This window comes from Sturnus vulgaris, chromosome 1 (genome assembly GCF_052056855.1).
Source record: "Sturnus vulgaris isolate bStuVul1 chromosome 1, bStuVul1.hap1, whole genome shotgun sequence".
Taxonomy (NCBI): Eukaryota; Metazoa; Chordata; class Aves; order Passeriformes; family Sturnidae; genus Sturnus; species Sturnus vulgaris.
Window position 1 is genome coordinate 132,693,420 of NC_142243.1, and position 24,507 is coordinate 132,717,926.

Sequence of the window (24,507 nt, forward strand, 5' to 3'; positions counted from 1 at the left end):
CGCACGCACAAAAAAAATCCCACAGCAACCTTATATTATAGTCTGCAGCTAAACCTGGAGCTGTGGACCTCAAGCCAAAACATAACCACAGTTTAGGGAAAGTGGCATAATATATATTGTAATTACAAGGTTCCACTACAATAACAGACCACAGAACTGGCCAAAAGGTGAGTTTATTTGTCTTTGTTGGCAGTGGGAATATGGGTAGGTTCCTTTGGCTGAATTTTTTTATTTCCTTTAAAAGGGAGAAATGGAACCTTCCCCTTTCTCCATCACTCTCCACCCAAATGGCAGTTCCTACATGCTCTGTCAGCTGAGGTTAGCTCCATAACACAGATCTCTTTTCACTGAGCTATTATTTTACTAGTAGCTGTAATGGGCTATTATCTGTGTGACACAGCCTCTGGAGTGGCAGAAGACACCTCTTTCTCCTCCACTGACAGATTGAAGAGCTAAATTATAATTTAAGGAACCAGGTGCCCAATTCTGTCAAAACATCTCATGTGATGGTTTCTTATTCAAGAGAAAACTATACATAATCAAGTAAAAGCATGTGAGGGTTCCAGGCCTAAAAAGAGATATCAGAGACAATATCAAGTAAGTGATGTTAATGCAAAGATGACCTTCTAGCTATTGTGTGCTTAGGGTTTAACAGCTTAAGAAAAGCTCAGTAAGGAAAACAGATATTGCTAGCTTTGCTAAAATCTAAACGTGAAAATAATTCCAAATCAAATTGACTGTCTGAATTTCACAGAATAAACAGGAGAATGCAAAAATTAGTTAATTCCATAGGTGAGATAAAATACCTAACAGTTTTAAATTCCTTCATTTTAAAGACTTTATGGTTTTAAAACTTATTAGCTAACACATGAGATGCTGTTATGTTAAAAATTTAGTGAGTATTCTTCCACTTAAATGAACAGAATGTGAATTTGAAAACATTCAATGATATTACTTGAAGGATTATATGTAACATTCCCAGTGTAAGTTTAAACAAATGTCAAGGTGCCCTGCTCTTGGCATCCCAAGTCTTTGATTTGTAAAGCAGCTTTTAGATAATTTAACAGCCAGAAATAGTTTAAAAGAAACAGAATTTGCTGGTGCATGTAACAATTTGTATTGTCTGTCTCAGATCTCATAACTTCCCCCCATTCCTGTGTGACAAGCATTGATGGGAATGCTTGTGAGGTGTTTTTACACTATGTTGAAGCAAAACCTCTCCCAACTCTACATTATTTATATAGCACCATTTACTGTTCCTGTGTGCTGGTTTTGGCTGGAGTAGAGTTAGTTTTCTTCAAAGCAGCTAATATAGGGCTGTGTTTTGGGTTTATGTTGGAAACAGTATTGATAATCACAAGGATGCTTGAGTGATTTCTGGGCAGGGCTTACACAGAGTCAAGGTCTTTTCTGCTGTTCACCCACCCCAGCAGCAGGCAGGCTGGGGGGGCACAAGGGAGGGACAGCTTGGACAGCTGACCCCGGCTGACCAAAAGAGTAGTCCATAACTAATACACAACCTAGGCACCACTAACACATAATCTATGGAATCATGCTCAGTATATAAAGCTGAGAGAGAAGTAGGAAGGGAAAGATGTTTGAAATGACAGTGTTTGTCTTCCCAAGTAACCTGTCCTGATGGAGCTCTGCTGTCTTGGAGAGGGCTGAACATCTGCGTGCTCCAGGAAGTGGTGGATGAATTCATTCTTTAGCTTTGCTTGTGCATGGGGCTTTTACTTCACCTATTAAATTATCTTTATTTCAATGCACAAATCTTCTCACTTTTACTCTTCTGAATTTCTCCATCTCCCTGGAGAGACTGAGTAGGCAGGTGGCTGTGTGGTGCTTGGTTGCCAGCAGAGGTAATACCCCAACATCCTATGAAATATATATTTATATTCTAGGAATAAAACTAAGAGGAGACTGTGGTAGTGATCTTAGGGACAAAGCTACTTCTAACCCAAAAATGTTACATTGATAACACCTGCTGAAGGTGACTGGTAAACTTTACAGAATCCAACTCACAAGAGTTCTAATACAGCAGCTCTCTTGCTTCAGTGCAAGCAGACACATCTTTGATCTCTCTCCTAAACTCGGCTTTGAGATGGTTTCAGAGACACACAGCATGTAGGAGTACAAGGTGAGCTTTTCCACTGAGATTTCTTTTGACAGTCACAATCACACATCAAAAGAAGTGAGACAAGCTAATTTAAACTTAAAATAAAGGAAACATGACACAGTGTTTGGTGAATGCTGGCTGTTCTCTTTGGATCGAGTGATGCCCCCACCCCAACACATCTGGGCAGGTCCTGTGGGAATGCATTGCAGACCCTGCTCGTAACAAAATTCATGCTCACTTTCTGAAACTTGATTTTAGAAATAGTCCTCTATGAGTCTCCTCTTGTCTCCTCTCTGACTATACGATACCTTGTCCTTACAGGCAGCATTTTCCACAGCCAAGATCTGCTCAAATGAACTGTGTTCTCACAGCTGGGGAGGACCAAAGTAGAAAGTAGTTCCTCTTCCCCTACATATATTTAGGTGCTGAGGGGCCAAGCCTCCCTGTTTTAATTCAGTAGTTTCTGTATCAGTGCAGGAAGACCTTCCTGTCCTCCTCTTTATGAACTCTGTTTCCATCCTCTGCTGGGTTAGTGGAGCCAGATCCAGTGGCACAAAACAGCAGGAGGCTCAGCAGTCACAGCTGCTCGCACTACATTTATCCATGTTAATGGTGGTAACAGCCTACTTATTCCCTCTTTTTGCCCTTCCTCTGTAGCCCCACACCTTACCTCAAAGGAAGAAGTAATTGCTGTTGCACTTAACTCATCTGCAACAGACTGCTGAGAGCCTTCCTTTACTACCCTTGCCTCACATCCAGTTACTCCTATCCTGACTTCAATAATTTACCTGGAGTCACAGCAGGGAATTGCTTTGCTCTGATGCTTTCCTGAACAGTGCTAATGATCAAAAATACGTCAAGACACAGAAAAGTCACAATTTTCAGTTTATTCCAGTGATAAATTTTTATCCCTTACTTTTTTCTTCTTGAAGCTTAGAGATCCCAGATTCCTTCCTGAAGAGTCCATTAGCACCCAAAGTGTTGTCAGCCTGAAGGTGAATCTAGAGCACTTGTGTAATCTTTCAGTCTTTTTCTCAACAGAATAATTTAGATCTGTTGAAGCTTGCAAATGCAAAGCATTTGCTGTCTAGCTTTGGAAACATGTATGTATATCTCTATATACACATGCATACGTATTTAATTTCCATTTAAATCTTCAGACATCTTTTTTGAAATGTGTCCATCATGAAGCCAGCTCTGTAGCTACTTCCTACTTTGTGATTCAATGGTTACATTAACTATTGTGCAGCAGCTTGAGATTTGGAGCTCATTTTGAACTGTTTATGCCTAGGACCACTACTTTTGGAGGCACTGCTTGCCAGATCCACTGCTGTGAAAGTCTGCCACCATTCTTATCCCTGCTCATCTCTCCACATTTGTCTTTATTGAAATGCAGTTTCTTTGTCTTGACCAGTTTGCCAAGCCTCGCGTATCACACTGTCTGACTTTCTCACCCTTACAAATATTTCTTTTTCTGTTTACTTTTCCATTACCTGGAAAAGTTGCCAATTGTCATTTCATGAGTATAAAATGAGCATTGAACTTCAAATACATATACTTACAGATTAGAAGCAATTTTATACATGTTTGTATTCATTTTGTTCTTACATCCAGATTATTTGTGAATGCCCTGAATATCAGATGACTCAAAATGGCTTGTAACATGACAATTTCTCTGTAGATGACTCCTCAAGACAGCTGAGACCCTTACAGTTGCTCTCTCAGGGTGTTCTTTTTCTATTACAACACTATTCAATATTAAGACAAAATCTCTGTAAAATTTCTGTGTATTGTCCAATAAACTCACAGCCTCAAATCATGAGAGCTGCAGTGTTGAAAAGTGCTTCTGAGCAGAGACCTGTTGGCCATAAGTACACAGCTGTGGGGCCTAGTGATCCCAATCCTCTAATATTACTGATTTAAATCTTCTATCAGTCTTTACATTCAGGTGCTCTGTGTTGTTAACATTTTAGCATGACACCAGCCAATAAATAATTTTCCCCCTAGTATTCTTAGCCTTGCTAAACAGACTTTTTTCCTGTCTTTGGGTCTCTTTATTAAATTTGTAGACTTCAAGCCTTTTATCTGTAGTATCCTTTTTACTTATTAAATATAGGTGGTTGGGGGCTTTTTTATCTCTAATTCCTTCAGTTGGATCCAATTTTAATGAGAGGCAGCCAGGCAATACTACAGAGAGCCAAGATCTCCAGATCTCCATATTGCTATATGCTCCCCACACATTTACCAGCCCGTTCTTGTTTCTCTGCCTTTCTGTCACACAAGAGCTCTGCTCCTGTGACCAGTGCCTTTCTGCATGACCTCACATATTTCCATTGAGGAATACCACTACCAGGACAGGATTCCCAGGGGACCCATGGTCATGCCAGCCACTGCAACCCCACCTTCCTCCCACCCTGGCTGTGTGGCTGAACCAAAGCCAGAGCCTCCCAAGCCACGCAGAGATCTGTGCCAGCAGCTGGGCTTTGGTCACCACAAGAAGTGGTTGCCTTCCTTCAGGCCATGCAGGTGACACACTACAGAGGATCTGTGGTGCACTTAGGGGAGCTTAAATGACCCTATTAAGCCCTTTGAGATACACAGGTATCAGCTATTAACTACTGCAGATATTGGAACAACAGCAGCTCCCTCTTTGGTGGTGTTTTATTTACATCGATATTTCTAACATCTCGAACCATTTATTCTCTAACAGAACACAGACCTTTCCAGGAGCAGCAGAGTAGAGTGAGACTGAATTTTAATGGATTTTTAAAAAGGAGCAAACTTTTCAGATACTTTTTAGACATCATAAAAGAAGAAAGAAGGGCAACAAGCCCATTTCCCCACTTTTTGCAGATCTTCTTTAGGAAAACACGGTTTATTCAGGCAACTGAACACAGACACAATTAATATTATTTCCTTTAGACCAGAGCCTCTAACGAAACTGAGCAGGAGGGCTTCAGCTCATCCTGTGTAGCTGGCAAAAAAGAAAAAAACCACATTCAGCAAGCTGATCTCTTGGTATTCTTTGTCTCGTGCCCCAGCTAAGGCAGCACAGCTGCTTTCTGTACATGTCCCTGGGCCTACATCAGGCACCTATACCGATATTTATTGCTTATTATCTGGTTATGAGGAGAATGGGTGACTTTTACTTGAGAAAATAATTTATTTAGCCTTTAACAAATAGAAATGTTTTGAAATGGGATAGAAATAAAGTTGAACATAAACACAGCCTTCAGAAAACAAGAGGTTTGGCTGGCTGTAGTCAACAACAAAAATGTGACACCTTCTTTTTGCCCACATTTTTAACAGTAAAGGACTTCTTAGCCTATTTTATTTCTGGAATGTTTCAAAGCCCCTCCACTTAAGCAGCTCACCTGAGAGTAGTACACAGCATTACAAAAATGCCCCAGTGATGCCATGCTGTTCTCTCTCTCATTTGATGAATATTATTTAATTTCCAGCATCTCCAGTATAATGTTTCTTCCTCTGAAACACCTGTGCTTGTGGGCTAAGAATAGGATCCATATTCAGAGCTGTCACAAAAACAAAGAAGAACATCTGGGCTTCTATGTCCCCACTACATTCTGGCAAACATTGTTCCACACATGCCTATTTCCCACTTTTGTCTTCCCAGCACACGGGGGGTTGGTTGGTTCTGGAGAATTTTCACTGTCTTGCTCAGGGGTAGCAGGGACAGCATGTTTGTCCATTGGCCCTGGAGGGACAATTCTAAGAGGTTGATAACTAGAGCAGCTTTCCTGAGAAGAGTGGTTGATTCGTCCCTGGTATAACTCTGCTGATTCTAATGGCTTTTTACCAGGGATGAATTTGGCCCCATGTTGTTAGATGTCTGCATATTAGAAACAGAGTCATTTGCTACAAGGGAAACAGTCAACATCTTATTTGCATCCATGCATATCAACAATGCAATTAGGGCAAACTTCTTTGAGAATTGGATTCAGATGGTAATTAAAGTATTGTGTTATGAATTTTAATTTGGCATTAGTGAAGTAAATTATTCTGTATTGCTCTGTTCTCACAGTTTGGGCAGAATACATTATGCTTTGCTTACTGAGACCTTTGAATTAAAAAAAAAAAAAAGAGCCTAGTCCCTGTGTCCTCAGAATCTAATTGTGTGGAAGAAAATGAGTTACATAAAACCTTTTACCAGTGATTCAAAGTCAAGCAGCAGTGAACATCATTCCTTTGATACCCTCCCACAATTTCGGGACTCAGTTGGAAGGGCTGGGGAGGAAGCTCTTCTAAGCAGCAATAATTTGTAAGATTCAATTTAAAAAGAAAGCATAAAAACAACTACTTTCAAAAGTCAGGTGAGATACAAACATTTAAAAATGTCAATGTCTACATCATCACTGATAATGATATATGGCCAGCAGATGAGAGCTTAGAAAAACAGAGTGAATTTACAAATTCTTATTGGACTCCTGGCATACACATAGCAGAGGGTTTTAAAGGAAGACCAGTAAGAACAACACAATGACTGTTCAGATATAACTCTCTCTGAGCATAAGAAATCTAGGTGCATGCATGTGGAGAGGAAAGGTTTTCAGTAGTTGTCTGATGACTTGCTTAATGGCAAGTGAACCTCATCATGCAAGATGTTCCACATGTTTGCAGTAAAAGACAATCATTGCTTGCAGAATTTGCCCACCAAGTAGACAAGACAGAGGGCACTCCATGGGAAGAGTAAGACGTTATTCTATCCATGTTATAATGGCACAATAATCTCCATTCTTCATCAGTGTTTTCCTTTGATCCAGCCTTCCTTCCAACTCCTGCATCAACAGCATCCAGGCATTCTTAGGGTTTGGCCCAGCAAAAAGGTCTAGAAAAGGCAAGAGATAAAAATCAATTATGTTCAAACCTTTTTGGCTGCATTGACCCTGGTTGCACACCAGGTGCCCACCAAAGCTGCTGTATCATTGCCTCCTGAGGTGAACAAGTCCTCCAGGGAATCTGCTCCAGTGTGGCCTTCCCATGAGGTTACATCCTCCTCTGGGCACTCAGCTGCTCCAGCTTGGGATCCTCCAGGCTCTGCAGGTGGATACCTGCTCCACTATAAACTTCCATGGACTACCTCTCCATAGTCTTCTCCACAGGCTGCTGGGGAATCTCAGCTCTGGCTCCTGGAGCATCTCCTCCCTCATCTTCTGTACCCTTTCCATCCACAAAATAAGTGAACATCCGAACTCCCTTTAGGGAGTGGGAGACCTGGCTCATGTTTCTAACCACAGAACTGCTCCCAGCAGGGTGCCCAAGAGGGTTTGATAGCACTTGCTTCTTACACAGGACGCTAATTGAATTGATGGGGGACTCTCAACTGACACAAGTATCAATCCCTTATCTAAAACTTTCTTACCTTTCCCCTCATTGAAAGTAGGCTCAAAAGGCTGATGCTGAAGATGATAGCAAGCATCAGCAGTTTATTAAAACCTTCTGCCTTTTTTCTGTCACAATCCTACAGGCAGCATCACATAACACAAACTCCTTCCTCTCACAGCACAACCTGCTAGCTCTAACAACACCTCTCGCCCCCCTCCCAGCTCTTTATACCTTTCTTTCTCACCTGCATAACACCTGTGTGCCCTTTTACTCTTTTATGGTTGGTCAATACACATCAGCATTCCATGCTTCTCCTTCTTCAATGCTGTTCACCTGTCTTATAAAGCTGCACCCCATTAGGGATGAGGCTTGACTGCAGCCCCATTCCTAATCTCCCACAATCTCTTCTTCTACAAGGATTTGCACTGTGGGGTTGGTGAGGGGTCCTCCTCATGCCACCTTCAGGTTATGACCCCTCAGTACTCTCTGTGTCCTTTGGAAGAGTCATTTGCCTGACTTACTCTTGAGGCTGGTGACAGAGATGTTGTATTTTCTCTAGGCAGTCCATCCCAGTATTTCACAGTCTTACTGTTAAAGTCAAGTATATGCTCACATTTAACTGGAATCCTTCTTACAGCAATTTCAGTCAATCAGGCCTTGTTCTTTGACTAGTGAGAAAAATCTTCAAGTCCATTTCAAGTCAATGAAGCTGAGACAGTTTCTACTCCCTAAAGGTATAAAACTGGGAGGTGTTTGAGTTTTTTGTTACATGGTCTGCATTTCTTAATAGAAAAAAATTGCAGCTAAAATTCCAGAGCGTCAAACTGCCATGCAAAAAGGTTATGCTTTTAGTATTTCTCATTTAGAGAGCTAAAGAGCCAAATGTTTCACAAAGACCAGATGCTCTCATGAGAATGAATTTCTCCATGATTTTCATAGTAGATTAAAATGTTTAAGACTTAAATAATCTTTGGATGAGGTCCTGACCTCATGTTTGTATAAATATGGGCTTGTTCAGCTGAAGTCTATGGAGCTATATAAAAATAGCGCCAGTGTAAGAGAGAATCCAGCCCAGAATATGTCAGCATATCCTCAACCCCATGATATTGCCCAGCACATACTGCCTGGCCCCATATGCTTCCACGTGTCCTGACAGAGGTGTTTGCAACTGCTGTTGGAGCGCTCAGATATGTGCTACAGTATGAAACAGATGGTAGCTCCATGTAAAATAATATATCCAAAGGTACTGCTGCAAGAAGCCTCATGGTATTCATGTCTTTGAGGTAAGTTTGTTACAGATGTTAGCCAGAGGACATACTAAGCTTATTCACTGGATGTCTTTAGGGAAGGTAGATGCTTCACCACCTCAGGAAATCAAAAATATATTGCATTTTCTTCTTGCTGAGATTAGTATTTATATTCAGATGTTATTCATCAATTCCCCATGCTCTGTGTGAGCAAGCATGGGTGTTCCCTCTTGCTGGTGAGGTGCAGGGAGGTGTGTGCAGGTATCACAGCAGGCAGACAGAGCCCACAAGGGATAATATCTTCTGCCAGCAGTGCAGCGCAACAAAATCCATGGCAGTGGCACTCAGCATCCAGCATGCCCAGCTGCCCAGTCCTAAATGCTACAGAACATTAAAAAGTAACAACAACAAGAACAACAACAACCCTATGATGTCCCTCCTCATTAACTTTTTAAAGCTTCTGCTCACTTTGTGGAATCACCATTCTATCGTGTGGTCAATAATGTATGAAATGAAAAACTCCTGTCCACTCTGCGATGCAGACAGAGATTTACAGTAACTGCTTAGTGCTATTTTTGGTAGACCTGAATTCAGGGGCAATAAATAAAAAAAAAAATCCCACAAACACAAGAAAGAGCAGAGGCAAGAAAATTAAGTTAAACAAAACAAAACAAAGATCAAACATTTTAAAGACAGTTGCAGTGAGGGAGATATATTTTTCTTTCTTAATCTCTTTTTGTCACCTGCTCACAAGAGAGCCACAGTCTAGAGAAAAAGCAATGCTATTTTTCCTTATTTTCTTCTTTAAAATCAACTTATTGTTCATGGAAGACACTTATCTCTGCTAGCCCCCAAGACCCAGAATTAGGAGTAAATGAACATCTTCAATCCATCCTCCCATCACTACCAATCTCCTTGACCTATTAACCATCTCACTGTTAGGCTCAGCTGAAGCATCTGTCCAGAGGTAAAATATGGCAGGATTTTTCTGGCTGTGTACAGCCCTCTAAGGCTGGAGAAATGCTTTGCCCTCTGCAATTGTGTGAAGAATAAAGAATAATGGCAAAATATATTCCTAGCCTTTTCTTCTTAAAATTAGAAAGCACTTATTGTTTGGCAGAATGGGCTAGCTGAAAGAGGGCAAGTAGCAGTTTCAGAAGTATATTTACAAAAATAATATGCTTAGCCATCATGGCATGCTGTCTATGTCCAGTGTGACTCTTTCTGCTGCCACTGCTACTGAATTCCTTTGCAGAGGGACCAGCACTGGCAGACCTACATACACAGCATTGGTAAAACCTATTTTCGGTAAAACCTGCCAAGGAAGCTTCCAGAAATGGTGCTGAACCCTGAACCTATCCTTATTCCTACTAATGTGACCTGCTTCATTGCTAGGGTTGCTGCCCCAGCCTCCTTTTACTTTAGCACGTGGATCAGAAAATTCACTGACGAATGGCAGCAATGAATGGTTTCTTCATCTTACAACAGCTCACAGCAAATTGTTGTAATCTGCATTTCCAGCTACAGGAGTTTTGGAGCAGAATTAATTGTAAATGACTTCTAGCCTAGTTATAATCTAAAATACTGTTTCATTTTGGCAGTAGAAAGGAACTGCACTTTCTGCATAAAGCCAATGCCTATGAAACAGAAGAAAGCAAAGCATGATCAGTGTGGTGAGCAGGAGATAAAACAAGCTCCTTGGCACTGGGCAATGGCAGAGGAAGTCTGTTTCCTCCCTGATAGCTAGTCGAACATTGTTACCCTAAGCTGGGCTGGTTCTCCTCCCACCAGGCTGTTCATATACCATCTGCCCATGCTGAAAATTATCAGGAGCATTATGTTGCGTCTTTACTTATTAAAAGGCTGAATGCAAACTTTCCAGAGCATACAGAGTGTTACAGCTTACTGCACTGGAAACTTTATACCATTATGCCTAGTGAGGCCCCTGAGTCTCTGTTTTAATGCCTTGGAAAGGCGACAAAGTAGAGCCAAGAAAGGGCAAAGTAAAACCTGAAACTTGAAAATCACGACGCACCGTCTTCTCGCATTTCCCTTCTTCACTCACATAAAACTACAAACAAGCCAAATTTGTACTTGTATTTTTAAAATAAGGACAGAGTAAAATCTCTCCCACAGTCATTTTGTCTGTTCTGGCTTTGGGAGACAGAAAAGCCTTTAGAAAAAAAGACCCATCGTGCTGGCACTTTTTATTTTCCCTCAGTTCTCCCATCAAAACTTACTTTCACGAAAATGCAAACAGAAATCCATCCTCAGATACCACCTAGATAAAAGGTGAAGTTCTTGCTATTAATAATTAAGAATCACATATCTCTCCACATGTTAAAACATTCTATTACCATCACCTGTGTCCACTTCCCTTTGATAGGCATCTTGATATTTCCTGTAGCAATAAGGTGATGATACGCTGACTTGACCTGTATCTTAGATATTCATTCAATGAAATTAGAAAATCAGTCACATTAGAATAATACATATGTGAATTCAAATTCTTATTTCCATGTGCACCTCGGGGGTGGACAGGGGAATATAGAAAGAGAACAGAAATTGCTTGCTTTCACTCACAGAACAGGTAGATAGCACATGCTGGGCATAGGGTTGTGCATCCTGGTATTCAAACCACTGCTTCAGCAATTGACTCATTAGTATTTTGAGAAACATATTTTATAATTCCAGAATTAAAATCTGTCACTGCTGATCAGTTTCATGTAATTGAAAATAGGATATAAATTCAGCAAAATGCCTTTAGTAACTCTTGAGCAACTTCAACAAGTAGGAACGTGTATCAATTTGTTGAAATCTATCACTGAACACTCTATTTTTAAATACTATGAAAAATAACAGACCTTGCCTCTATTAAACAATCCTTTGGAATATTCTGCTCTATGTGAACAAGTAATTTTATTTATTCTTACAGATCTTATTCTTTAAAGAGCTTATTTTAAAAGCCTTACGTAGCATGGGAAATCTTGTTCTGTAACTTTTGCTATGGACTTCATGGATAGCTGATTCTCCTTGGTAAACATCCTGATGGCTCCTACTAAGGGTGAGAATTTAGAAGCCATCCAGGCAGTGTTAGGACAGTGCCTTTGAGGAACCCTGTGCATGTGCAATAGCCTTGCTGGCCAAGCATGGCCCACGAGAGGCTCATCTTCCCTAAAGCCTTCATTGCTCAGATCACCCTTCTCTATTTATTCAGTTTTGCTTCTCACCCAGATCTGTCACAAAGTACAAAAGCATATGTCTTTCTAAGCCAATCTCTATTACTTTATAAAACCCAGTGAAAAACATACAGGAATTGATTGTGGTAGCTGTCAAGCCTGCAAGTGATTCAAGCGTGTTTGCCCTTTCATTCGCTGCATTTTTGGGTGTTATATAAATAGAACAGGAAATGTAAAATGCAGGTTAAGTCATTCAACACTTCTGTTTTTTTCTGATTTCTGCCCTGTTCTGGCAGAAACTACATTTGAAACTACATTTTTGTCAGTCAGCTAGTGTTAGAATATCTGTAGGTTTGAAAGACAAAACAATAGGCTCTGCAGTGAACTTATCAGCTTTGTCAAAATCAAGTATTGACTCAGAACCAGGATCCATCCAGGTTCTTCAAAAACCATAATAGACACATTCCTCATTAGGCATCTGTTTATTCCAAAACACAAACACACAGGGGATAGAATTAGATAACACTTTTCTGGCTTACTAAATGGGTTAGACTTAGTAAATATGGTACTGGATTTTCAACTGATTCTACCATCTGTCAGCAAACTTATTGCTTTTAGCAGGGGTTTTTCTTGTGGTAATTTCTGGGTTTTTTTCCCCTCTGTTCTTTTCATGAATATACATGCCTACAAAGTTTAAGGGAAAAGTAAATTGAAGAAAAATGAATCAATCCACAAAATCTGAACAGGGCAGGTCAGATTATAATCAAAAACTACAAATGGACTGGCAAATTGCTATTAACAAGCAGCATAGGAAAAAAAATCTCATGTGTGGAAGGAACTTCCTATTGTTTTTCAGGTATATCTAAATCCCAAAATCAGTTATCATGGCAAATGGGGGTTTTGCAATGAACAGCACAGCAGCAACTGTGTGCATGGGTAGAGACTGGTGTGAAAAGGACAAAGAGCTGGGCTGAGAAAAACTACCCAGTAAATTATCTAGCTGGGACCCAATGTCATAAAAATCTAAGCATAACATTTCTGTTGTATTTTCATACTGAAAAAAAAAATAAAGTCTCAGATTATTGATCACCCATTCTGATGAAGTAGGAGCAGAACTAAATCATGGAAATTCTGTCACATGGGGATGCACTGGTACAGGCAGTGGTTTGAAGCTCCTGCAGCAAGCTCCAGTGCATGGTGCAGATGCATTGTTGCTACACTAGCAGCTGCCTTGCATCACACAGGGATGGCTGTGCTGCTGTTGAAGAGCATGATGAACTTAGCTACTTGGAAAGCAGTTTTGGCCTCATCCAACAGAATGGAAGGGCTTTTGCAATATTTCCAGGAGATTTTTAGTCTCAGTTCCTGACTTTTTTTATGTTTAGGGAAGGCATGGAGTCTTAGAAGCAAGGAGAAAAGGAGAATGAAGACTCAGTCAGAGTCACTGGTGATGGTGATGGGTTTAGCAATGTGTCTCTCCAAGGTGTCTTTGGTGCCAAAGACTATTTCTCTCCTCCTCAGGAGCCTCCAGCAGCAGAAACTGCATTCTTGCCATCCCCCTCTTTTGCAAAAAATGTTGTTGTTGACTGGGAAGAAGATGTAAGGGAGATCTTATACTTCCCCTACCAGTAGGAGGGAGAAGTTGGTCGTGATATACAGTTCATCAGACAAGACTACTCTGCCCTTTTTTCACTCACAGTTTCAGGCAGAGTTTGTCCCCTTGACCAAAACAACCCTTTCGGCCCAGGAATAAAACAAAACTAGGGCAAGGCATTACTTTGCTATGAACAGCTTGGGCAGAGAAGTCAGCCTGCTGAGATTTAAAAAATTATGAATGGCTGGGAAATAGATTTGGGAAGAAAAACAGCAGATAGTCAGCGATTCCTTATAGGCAGGTTCATCAATATATCCACAGCATTAAGCACCATTGGAGTGTACCTCATGCAATGAACAAAAGTACAAAAATAACAAGGGATGAGATAAAAGTTAGCACTGGACATAAAACATCAATACAAGGGAGGAGTAGGAAGATTATAGAAATGTTTGTGGTACTGTAGTAAAGTTATAAGTAAAGTCAAGGTGAAGAATGGAAAGAGGTGTGAATGAGATGTAGGATAAATGGGAAGACACATTCCATATACATAAAGGAAGAGGAGATGGCAGAAAAAAATAGAATTAGATAGAAGGGGTAATAAATTGTTGAAGGGGCTGACACAGTAAAAAAAAAAATTTATTCCTACATTCACAATCTGTCATACAGTAATAATCAGATACTTATTTTCCATGAGAAGAAAATATACCATGATAAATCAAAGCTATGTCCAGAATGAAGTCAATGAAAGCAAGACATCAGAAGGCTTACATTAATTTCCAGTATCAAAGACCCATGCTCTATTCAGAAAAAAAAAGCATAAATTCATATATATAAGCAAATGTGCTGCATTAAAAAGCTCTTTAAAATATGAAGAAACAAAATCTGTAAAATAGAAGATATCATATTTAATGCCTTTACTTTCAAAAAGGGATTTGATGTGACAGCAAGAAACCATTCCTTTTATTCAAAACAACACTGAGAAAAGTAATCAGGTGAAGATAATATTGGATGAAAGTGCTGTCGGAGAAAATATTGGGGAAAACTTGCAAGAGAAAGCTATAGTGACAGTTCTGGTTTCAGTTACAGCAAGCATCATAGACCCAGTAAAGGCAGGAGACTGCAGATCTCCCAGCAGGATGTCATGGCCAAAAGACCTAAAAAGAGCCATTCATGAGTGAACAGGGAAATAGAAAGTAGGGTTATAGATATTAATTTACCTTGTAGTTGGTAGGAGCAAGAGAATTATTGTGATATGTTGTCTCTGCTTACTTCACCTACACTTCTAGGGGACAGTAGAAGATTGGAGAGGGCTTAGATTGCTGGCACAAGGATGCTGTGAAAAGTGGACAACATTCACTGGAGGGAGAGAAGTAAGGGAGGGAGGGAGGGAGGGGGAGAGGGACTCTGAAATGAACTTTCCATATCCTTCAGGGGAAAATTACTGAGGGCATTAAGTTGTTTAATCTTAACCACAGAAACAGAGCAGGATGCAGTGGCTGGAGGCTGACATCAGTCAAATTCAAAGTAGATTCAAACAGCAAACTCAAAAGTGCGTATTTTTCACGGCAATGTTAATTAGCCACCAAGAATAAGTGACCACTGGCTGTGGACAACTCTTACTCCTTGAATTCAAGACTAGGAGTCTTCCTGAGATATAGTCTGCAACACAAGGAGTCATCTACTCAACCTAAGAATGGTTGGATAAAACTGTAGTTCAGGTGACACTGAAGTGAGATGTCCTTTCTGGTGTGAAAATGTATACATCTATTAAATGCCAAAAAATTCAAATTCAAAATTCTGAGACAGTTAACAAGCTTACCACATGGCATCTGCTGACAGGAGATCATGATGGTAAAGGAACCATTTTTGTAACACATCTCCCCAAAAAATGCTTGGTGTAATAAATTATACTGACAGGGAATATAGAAAGAGTATTGAACTTCAGAGTGATTTAATGGGAAAGGGGATTATCAGAGAGTCAGAAGCTTTATTATTAGGGCCAAGGTTTGTTGTGTTTATTTATTAAAAGGTTGTTTACTCAGGCAGTGGTATTTGATGATACCAGGCTTGGAGAGAGGCAGTCAATAACAAGGCAGAGTGGATTACAGTTGAAGCTGGTGCTGATATACTACAGTCAGAGAGTGAGATAGACAGATCAGTGTCATGTAATTGATTGTAAAGAAATTTAAAGAGATGAAGGACTAAAAAGGAACAAGCATCCTCAGCAGGAATAGAAAGGGAAGGGGGAGCCTAAAACAGAGTTATAAGTTAAAAGCTAAGCTGCTTGATGGTATTTGTTGCATCTCTTAAAAATAATGTAGAAAAGTATAAATAGGCTTGAGAGGGAGATCCTTGAAAGGCATTCCAATGAGCTCATACCATAAGTCCTAAACACAGGTACTAAACCTGTATCCTCATTAGAAACAAAGGTGTTAGAGCATGATTTTATGTAAGCAGAAGCTGGAGAAATTCCGTCCAGTCTGCTTTAACAAATGCAAAAAAAGATCATATGTATATTTTTGAGAGCAATAGTTTCTATCAATCAAATGCTTATATGCAGACCTGGAGAGAATTCACAGAGCCACTACAATTATATGAAAGGTTAATGCAGAGTGTTTTGTGATAGCTTCTCTCAGCAAATGGCTGATATTATGTTCTCGTGAATACTCATTTCCTTAAATGACAGTGTCTGGCCTGAAGAATAAAACCAATTGAAAATACACTAGGTAATATTTATCATAGATTTTATTGCTCAAAGGGCCTGTGGAGATGGTACTCTGACTGCTTGGCACAGATATCCTGGCAACATCACTTTCATCCTGTGGTTCCTGTCCATCAACATGCAGTGGTCAAAAGTTGGCTCAAGGCTGAGGGCAACTTGGTAATGGATTTCAGCTGTGATCCTTCCTGAATTCCTGTACGCAATGTTTCTAAAAATTAGTATATTGTCAAAATAAGGGCTAAGAATATCTGAGAAAATATTTCCTTCATATAAGAAGAAAACCATCATACTAAAGGCTGGAGGTTAAATCAGAAAGTAATTTAGCTGCCTGATATTTGTTGAGCCCCCTTCCATGAGCAAACCAGTGGTGAAACCAAGATGAAGTACCATTTCCAAAGAGAAAGGAAAGGCTGTCACCTGCACTGAAGGATTGCTTGCAGGGGAGAACTGTCCCTAGGCATTAGTGTGGTCTCACAGGAGCTGTGGGCAAACACTGCCTCAGCCTTGGGCTGTTCTCCCTTCCTGGGGCTTTGCACAGGCATTAATTTAACCCTCTTCATGCTCCATCTCATGGACCTTGCCTGTGTTTTTTCTTCCTACCTAACACAGGTTTTATTCTTGTTCAAATTATTTATCCCAGTGGACCTAAACTTTTGCTCAGTCCCCTGCTGAGTTCCTGAAAGATAATGAACTAACTGATTTCTGGGTAATTTATGCATAAATTTATATACTGAGCTGTAGTTTAATCAAACTCCTTTGCCTTGTGTAGTATAATAGCAATATCTAATGAAAACATATGAAGTATGTGTTCCATAATTACCTCAGACAGCTCATTTCGATTTGCTTCCTATTTAAATCCCCAAATTCCTATCTTCTTGCATTGTAAACACTTTGCTTCCTATCTCATCAATCTGAGTTATGTAAATGATGTGGGAGTGGGGGTGGGGGTACAATTAAATTTTCCCTCAGTGTTATAGAAGGCTCTTTTTTTCCCAGAAACATCTGACTTGGGTGCACACGAAATATGGATTTTTATTTGACTGAAAACAAAAGTTAACATAAATCATAAATAATGACAAACACAAGTACAGTGGTATTACTGGAGCCAGGGCATACAGACTTCTAGATCAATTATTTAGAAGATACAGACATTAGAAAACTGCCTTTGTGATACCATACCAGAGATAATGAACATGAAATACACCCAGAATGGTGGCCTTTACTCTCACTGAAGGACAGTATATCAGGAGAATCCACTTTGAAAGCAATGTAGCTACAACAGTGCAACTCAGAGAATCCAGCACTGTTTTCTGAGAGACAGACAGTTTTTCAGAGCAGAGGAGAAGAAAATAAAAAACTTAAGTAAAACTAGATATTTGCTGTGCAGCAAAATTGCTTTTCACCAGCCCAACACAGTATTTCAACATCCACCTGCAGGGATGCAGATACATTTTCACTGCATCCAGCAATAGTGAACTTGTAGTTATATCTGGTGGCATTAATGCACCTAAGGAAAGGGCAAAGAAAAAAAATATCAGCACAGATGCCAAAGCAGTATAGAAAGAAATTTTGAGTGTCTGACAATTTGACATTCATGTAGTGTTTCTGCTTTGAAAGATTATTCTTTCCCAGAATTAATTCTAGGCATTTACAGTATAAGTGTCAGTTTGCTTCTTTATTATTTTTCCCGAAGACTACAAGTTGCACATACACCATCAATGAAACGTAGCTACCTCTCTGACAAAACTGCAAGAAAAGGACACAAAGCAATATGATGCAAAAGCAGAAGATGAAGAGAGCCTAACCAAGAGCACTGCGATAAGCACTGAACTGTTGATTTGTTTCAGCAGTTCTGCTTCATATACAGAGAACAAAGAGTGTTGGAGCAGCTTCTCAGTGAGTATGAAGTGAGAGCCATTTACACCAGATAAATTCTGCCCCCTGCTATCTAGTCTGGGACAAATTATTTTATATTCAGCAAAAAAACTGCTCAACCAAAAAGCAAATTCAACAGCTCCATATAAGACAGAAAGAGACAGTAGAAATTTGAGATGTATGAGGTTTCAATTCTCAAGTGCAGGATTTCAAAATCCAGAGCCACCCTCTCCTCCTGTCTCCCTGATTCCTTTAATTGTACCTTTTGCCCCTGTGCTTTTTTTCTAAACCCTGTATTACCGGTGGGTTATTTCCCTGTCTGGATCTACTCCTCTTCCATCTCCTGTGGTCAGTGCTTGTTCCTGCCAGGTCATGACATCACCATCCTTCATGTCACAAAATTGATCAACAGCTTCACTGCTTCTACTTTAAAAATTAGAATTAAAAAAAGACCTCTGTATTCATTTCTTAGCAGCATGTTTACTGTAAACCACGGAGTTTCACAAGGCTGGGAACAAGTAATTTTTGAGGTAAAATTAACAACAAAGCATGGCAAAATGGTCGTAAGAGGATTTTTATCAACTAAGTATTATCTAATTCTAAGTTGGGTGGTTTTCTCCAAAAATTGCACTACAATAAAAAGCCTGGGGTTTTTTTCCTCCTATTAAATAGTTTCTACATAGTAAACAGTTTGATTAGTAGCTTTTAAGGCTCCTTTTGTAAGAAATTCAGTACATGAGGAGAGTCCAATCCTCCAAACAAGCTCCAAGGACCAGCCATGACAGGACCCAAGAGTTAAAGATGTCAGTTTTGATACATCTGCTCTAACACATCATTCATTTCTTGAATCATGAGGTAAGTAGAGTTAAATGAGATTGTAATTCATTGAGTGAAAATGTGCAAATAGATATCCTTGGTGTGCTTGGAAGGAATATGAGATCAGGGGAGAGCCAGCAAACTGCAGGCAACAGGCAGTGAAGTGCCAATCTCAGGCTTTGCAGGAAACGTGCACCTCATCAGCCCCAGCTGACGAGTTATTATCGAGCTGGTGGAACACTCCTTGCATATGCTGTTTCTGTCTTAAAATTCATGTGCCTATATGTTTAGTTCACCCCTTCCACCCACCCCCAAATTGCTCTGCTATTATAATATATCCTCCTTCAAGCTGACCATGTTACTGTTTACAAAACAGCAGAAATATCTGTGTCTAGAGAAGTCCCAGTGCTCAGGAACATGGAGTCATTTGACACTTTTGCTAGCTAGCCTAGGAGAGATAACGCAGCAACAACCTCTCCTTCCAACTAACTGTCCTCCCAGGAAAGTTTTCAGCGAGAAAAAGTGTAAGGGAAGAGGAACAGTAAGGAGCAGTGAAGTATTATCAATATTATCACAAAGGGACGAAACCATGCAGCAGTGTTTTCCGTTTTGTGTAGTGAATGTGTTATTGAAACAGAGCTGCTGAGTGCTGCCTGCCGTTCCCAAGAGAGAAGTGATTGTCCAGCAGGTGAGGCTACGGCAGGGGACAGGTTCAGAGGCACAGATACAAGAGCATCTGTAGCCATTAGACCATAGCTCTTCACATCCTGGAAGCAAATCTAGTATTCCTGAGCAGATTCCTTAGTTGTTTAGGAGACGGGTTTGAAACCTTCTGGCAGAGGAGGGCCCATCTGTTAGGGGTTGTCATGGCCAGCAGCCCAGCAGAGGGGAGGGAGAGAGGCTGGTGCAGCTCTGCAGCCTCCAGATCAGCCAGCAGCGAGGCTGGCATGCATTCCCCACGGCTCACACACACACCACGTGTATACACAGACATGTGTACCTGTGACCAGCCACGTGCATCCACACAGATGGAAAACACAACCCTTGCAAGCACAAACAGCACTGTGGCCTCATCCTGTTCCCCTTTCCGGCTGATCAGGATGACAGCTGCTAATGGGAAAAAATGTACACCTATATACACAATACATGGGTCCCTCTACTAGCTGTCTCTAAACACTTTGTCTGCCCCAAAACTATCCCTGGATCTTCCATCTCCCAGCTGTTGACAACCAGACACATGGGTTCCTAAGGCAGCCCTTTCAGTTACTGGTGGAGAACTGGCAGACCCTCTGGTCCTTGCCTGTCTTTCCAGCCACCAATTCCAGTTTGATGTTTGGTAGCAATCCCCACTGGCACCCAGGCACCCAGGCAGTGCATATGGGCTCTGGCATCTTCACTTGCTGGCACCTGGGGCCTTATGCCCCCTGGCACAACTCCAGTTGTTGGACCCACACACATGTAAAATGTCCCTTACCCAGGGAAAAAGTTCAAAACAGATTTTAATTTGAGAACAGAGGCAATGCTTCATGTACCTGACCAAGGTATTGAAGCTCCACCATCTGCTCCTGTGTTTCTGGGATCCTTCATGTCATGAGCCTTTTATGCCACAACCCAACACCATCCACTTTCAGGAGAAGACCCACAGATAGGGTAACAAACTGTTCTCTTCACTGAAGGCTGACTCAAGCCTGACAAGACCTGGGACACTCATATTAGGATCTCAGACTTCCTGTTTCTCCATGCAGTGCATCTGAACTTTAATTAACATAGCTGATATTTCGGTTCCCCTTCTAAAATAAGATTGAATGTGAAACAGCTTATAAAAAAGATATGAAACTTTAAATCACTATGAAACATGAGAAACATGGTTCAGCTCTCACCCTGAGTACAAATGCTCAGGTATCTGTCTACCCCCCCAAGTTTTTTTTATACTTACCTTGACATCAAGGCTTTGATGAACACAATGCTTTAAATGTAGTTTAAACCAACTAGTTTCGACCAAAATTTCTCAAAGATGAATGAGACTTCACAGTCTGTACTTTGTGTGGGTTTGGGGGCTTTTTTATGAGAGTGAGCATCTGGATACTTTTTACTGACTCCTTTAGAACAGAACCTTCAGAACTCATTCATTATTACTGTCAGAGAACTAAGACAAGAGAAAAAATCTCCAATGAGGCTTGACCCTGGCTGAGACACAGAGGACATGAGGCAGTGTTGATGTCACTGATTTTGGTGCTGAGGCACACCACTGGTTTCACTGGGTGTTCAGACAGGATAATTCTCACCATATGCTGGATCACTCTGGGTTCTAGTCCTGTCAGGGGAAGGCCCTTTCCCATCCAGTCCTGGTACTGAATACAGGCATTTTACTTCAAGTCTTCTTCAAAGCACTCATAACTGTTACATCTAGCTGGTTCAAAACCTTTTATGACTTTATCTACATAACAACCTGATGATGGAGAGAGGCATAATTATCTCATTTGACTAGTGAGGAATGTAAAAAATTAAGATGAAAATAGTAAAAAAAAAAAAAAAGCCCATTAATTTTAGGTGCCCACTTTAGGATGTCTAGGAATTAATCTTTTAGAGTACTTAGCATAATGTAGTCGTATGCACTCAAGAATTTCACTGCAGTCAGAAGTGCTTGGCATTTTTTATGTAGAAATTCTCATCTAAAGCACTTTCAAATAGAGGAACTTGCAATTATTGGCCAATCCAAATGGCTGTCCAGCATCACACCAGAATTTGGTAGTGGAAGGAGGGAGAGAATCCAGTTCTCCAGGGGTCCTCTGACATTGCCCTCCTCTTTTCATGACATCCTGCCTGAAGCACTGAGTGTAACCTAACAGCAGTCACAAAGAAAGCAAAGATCTTGCAGGTAATAAACTTTTTCCCCCACAGATATAACACATCCCCTCTGCCATGAACTGAATGAGCCAAGAATCCTTTGGAAAGCAGGTTGGGAGCACGTAAGTGCAGACTATGCTCTTTCACAAGGGCTCAGGTTAAGAGTTCATAGACGGGCACCCATTTTTCTAATCCCTCTCTCCTAAACCTCCATCTCCTTATCTACTTTCTTCTAATTTTGGAACTCTTGGATTTATATTCAGGAAGTCTTCTAAACACATTTCCCTCAATACAACACAATTGCATATGTATCATCAAAATAAGCACTAGGAATCTCTTTTAATTTCAGAAATATTCCATTTAAAATAGAGACTTATAGAGGGCACATTTTTTGCAATACCACTGATATTTATCTTGAATTCCTGGCAAATGTTGGGCTTGATTTTCTGTGAATATTGACAGGATTGTAAAACAACTTGTCTCAGCAAGTTCTGGATGGGCATTCTGCTGCATCTCAGATATTCAATAGTATATCCAAAAATCTATCTCATCCATACCATCTTTTCTGAAGGTAGTTTTCTGATATTGACTGAGCGAAACATTTTTAAGATGTGCAGATTTTCAGATTGTAGAATTGACAATACTTGCATCTGGTCTTTTTGAAACCAGCTCATCCACACTGAGATGGTACTTGTCAAGCAGCATCAAGAAACAGTGTCTAGTAAGAGTCTTAATGTCAAGCACATCAGTTTCTAATTTAACTCATAAAATAGCTAAAGTAATCCAGTAATCTCACTTTTATAAGATAAGGACACGAGCAGCTCGTGAACTCAGACAGTAGCCAACATTTTATATTTTCTCTACTTATTTGTTGCATATTTCAGCATCTCTCTCCCCTTGAACATAAAATACATTGAAATGTCATGAATAATCACAACACACAGAGTTGTGATTGCTAAGACACATGTTGTGAGTAGCAAAAGTATTTAACTCAGATATTAATGTGGAAAAATGAAGGTCAATCTTGACTGTGGAGCTGCAATTGCATCATTTTGACTCAAAAATAAAGAAATAGATGTAGAAGGAGGATGTGTGTGGGAGTAAAAGGACAATAAACGTAAAACTTTCTAATGTTTAGCACAAAAGAACATGAAAGAAATGTAAGAAGGACGTGACACACTGAGCTATTTCGTCTACGGTGAGCAGCAGGAATAAGGGGGGCACACAGAGGACCCAATGGTGTCCTACAAAGCAAATGGCAATGGGGACATTCTCCAAGAAACTTCATCACTCCCAGGACATCCCCAGCACAGAGATGTATTCAGACAACGTGAATTAGCTGTGAGTTAATACATTTTGGAGGGTTCTACTTGAACAGAAGATACACATGGGCCATTTCTGAAAAATGAATATTCTATAGCTAGCATCATTAAACATGGGATAACTGCCTCCCACAACAATAACACTGTCTACAGCATTTGTCATGTTTCCAAATATGGGAGATGCCACTGAACAGATAAACATGACAGCTTGGTAAATAGCCAAAGCAACTCTTACAAGTTATGCCTATGTCAAGTAATATTTTTGACCTGATTTGCACAGTATGAGTGGGAAAAATAAATATTTTATTTTGAAAGTTTGTTGGAAAAATAATGAAATGATCCGAAACAGATCCACAAGTGACAGTCTGTTAATTTAAAAGTATACTATATGATAGGAAGCATCTTTTCCAATTAGCCAGCCGTGGCTGCACTGTATTTTGAAAAGACTGAGAAAATGTACTAGCCTGGCTTTGTTGATCTGATCATGCTCTGAAATTGCTAGCCAGGAATTTTCCCATGCATCCTTAGAGAAGCATCAGTGAGGGCTTGAGAAAAATCTCTGTGGCCCTGCACTGGACTGGTACAGGCTGGGCTTGTCAGCCAATTTACAGGAGAGCTGAAGACTTCTCCCTACTGGATTGATTGTCTTTGGAATGAAAATTTTCAGTCCAGTCTAAAACCAAAATATTGCTAAGCATATCTTACTATCTCCACAGAAGTGAAAGTATGCACACTGCTAGAGGAGAAAAACTATGTTTGTGGCCCAGGATAATTTTTAGCTGTGTGTTTTTGTGTGTATCTATGTACAGACACACATGCTCTTACAAACATGCATCTATACATTGTGTATTGTTGCATCCAGGAACCATTTTAAAAAGAAACACCAAAAAATCTTTTCTTCTACCAGAGATTTGGTGCCTCTTAGGGAAGAAAAACCCCACCACTGACACAGAAGAGATAAAATACAACTGAAGGACTAGTCAGAACAACAAAAAGGAATTACTCGTTTCAGGATGTCTGTATGTATCATGGCAATAATATCTAATTAGGTTAAGTGTTCTATTTAATAATTCACTGTGTAATGAGATAGAGTAACAGAGAGTAATGGGATTTGTCAAAGCCCAAGCCAGAGCAGTATAAAACATGTTAGATATTTAAAACACTTTCAGAATAACAAGATCAGTTGATTTAAAAGCCACTTATGATGTTGTGCTGTTGTCAACTGCCACATCCTATGGGTTATCTGACAGGAAAGCTGTTTACTTGTCCTTTTAAAACTTTTTTGTCACTGACTTTCAGGAGGAGATTATCTCTGTGCACTAAGCAAATTGCATAAAAGCAAGAAACTATGAAAATATGTATTCTTAAGCCTTTCTGAGGCAGAAAAGGAAAAAGAAAAGAGAAAATATACCTCCTATAAAATAGCCAGTACATAATCTCAGA

The 24,507-nt window shown here is 40.1% G+C and overlaps 1 long non-coding RNA gene across 1 annotated transcript in view; it reads right to left on the reverse strand.

Annotated features, from left to right (window-relative positions):
• Window positions 1–4,818: 4,818 nt before the first annotated feature.
• The window catches only part of LOC148225532 (uncharacterized), an 81,774-nt gene continuing 62,085 nt past the window's right edge, over window positions 4,819–24,507 (reverse strand). The window contains exons 2-3 of the long non-coding RNA XR_015804748.1: window positions 5,494–6,965; window positions 4,819–5,093 (exon numbers count right to left, since the gene is read on the reverse strand). This is a non-coding gene — a long non-coding RNA (uncharacterized LOC148225532). The remainder of the gene's footprint in view (window positions 5,094–5,493; window positions 6,966–24,507) is intronic.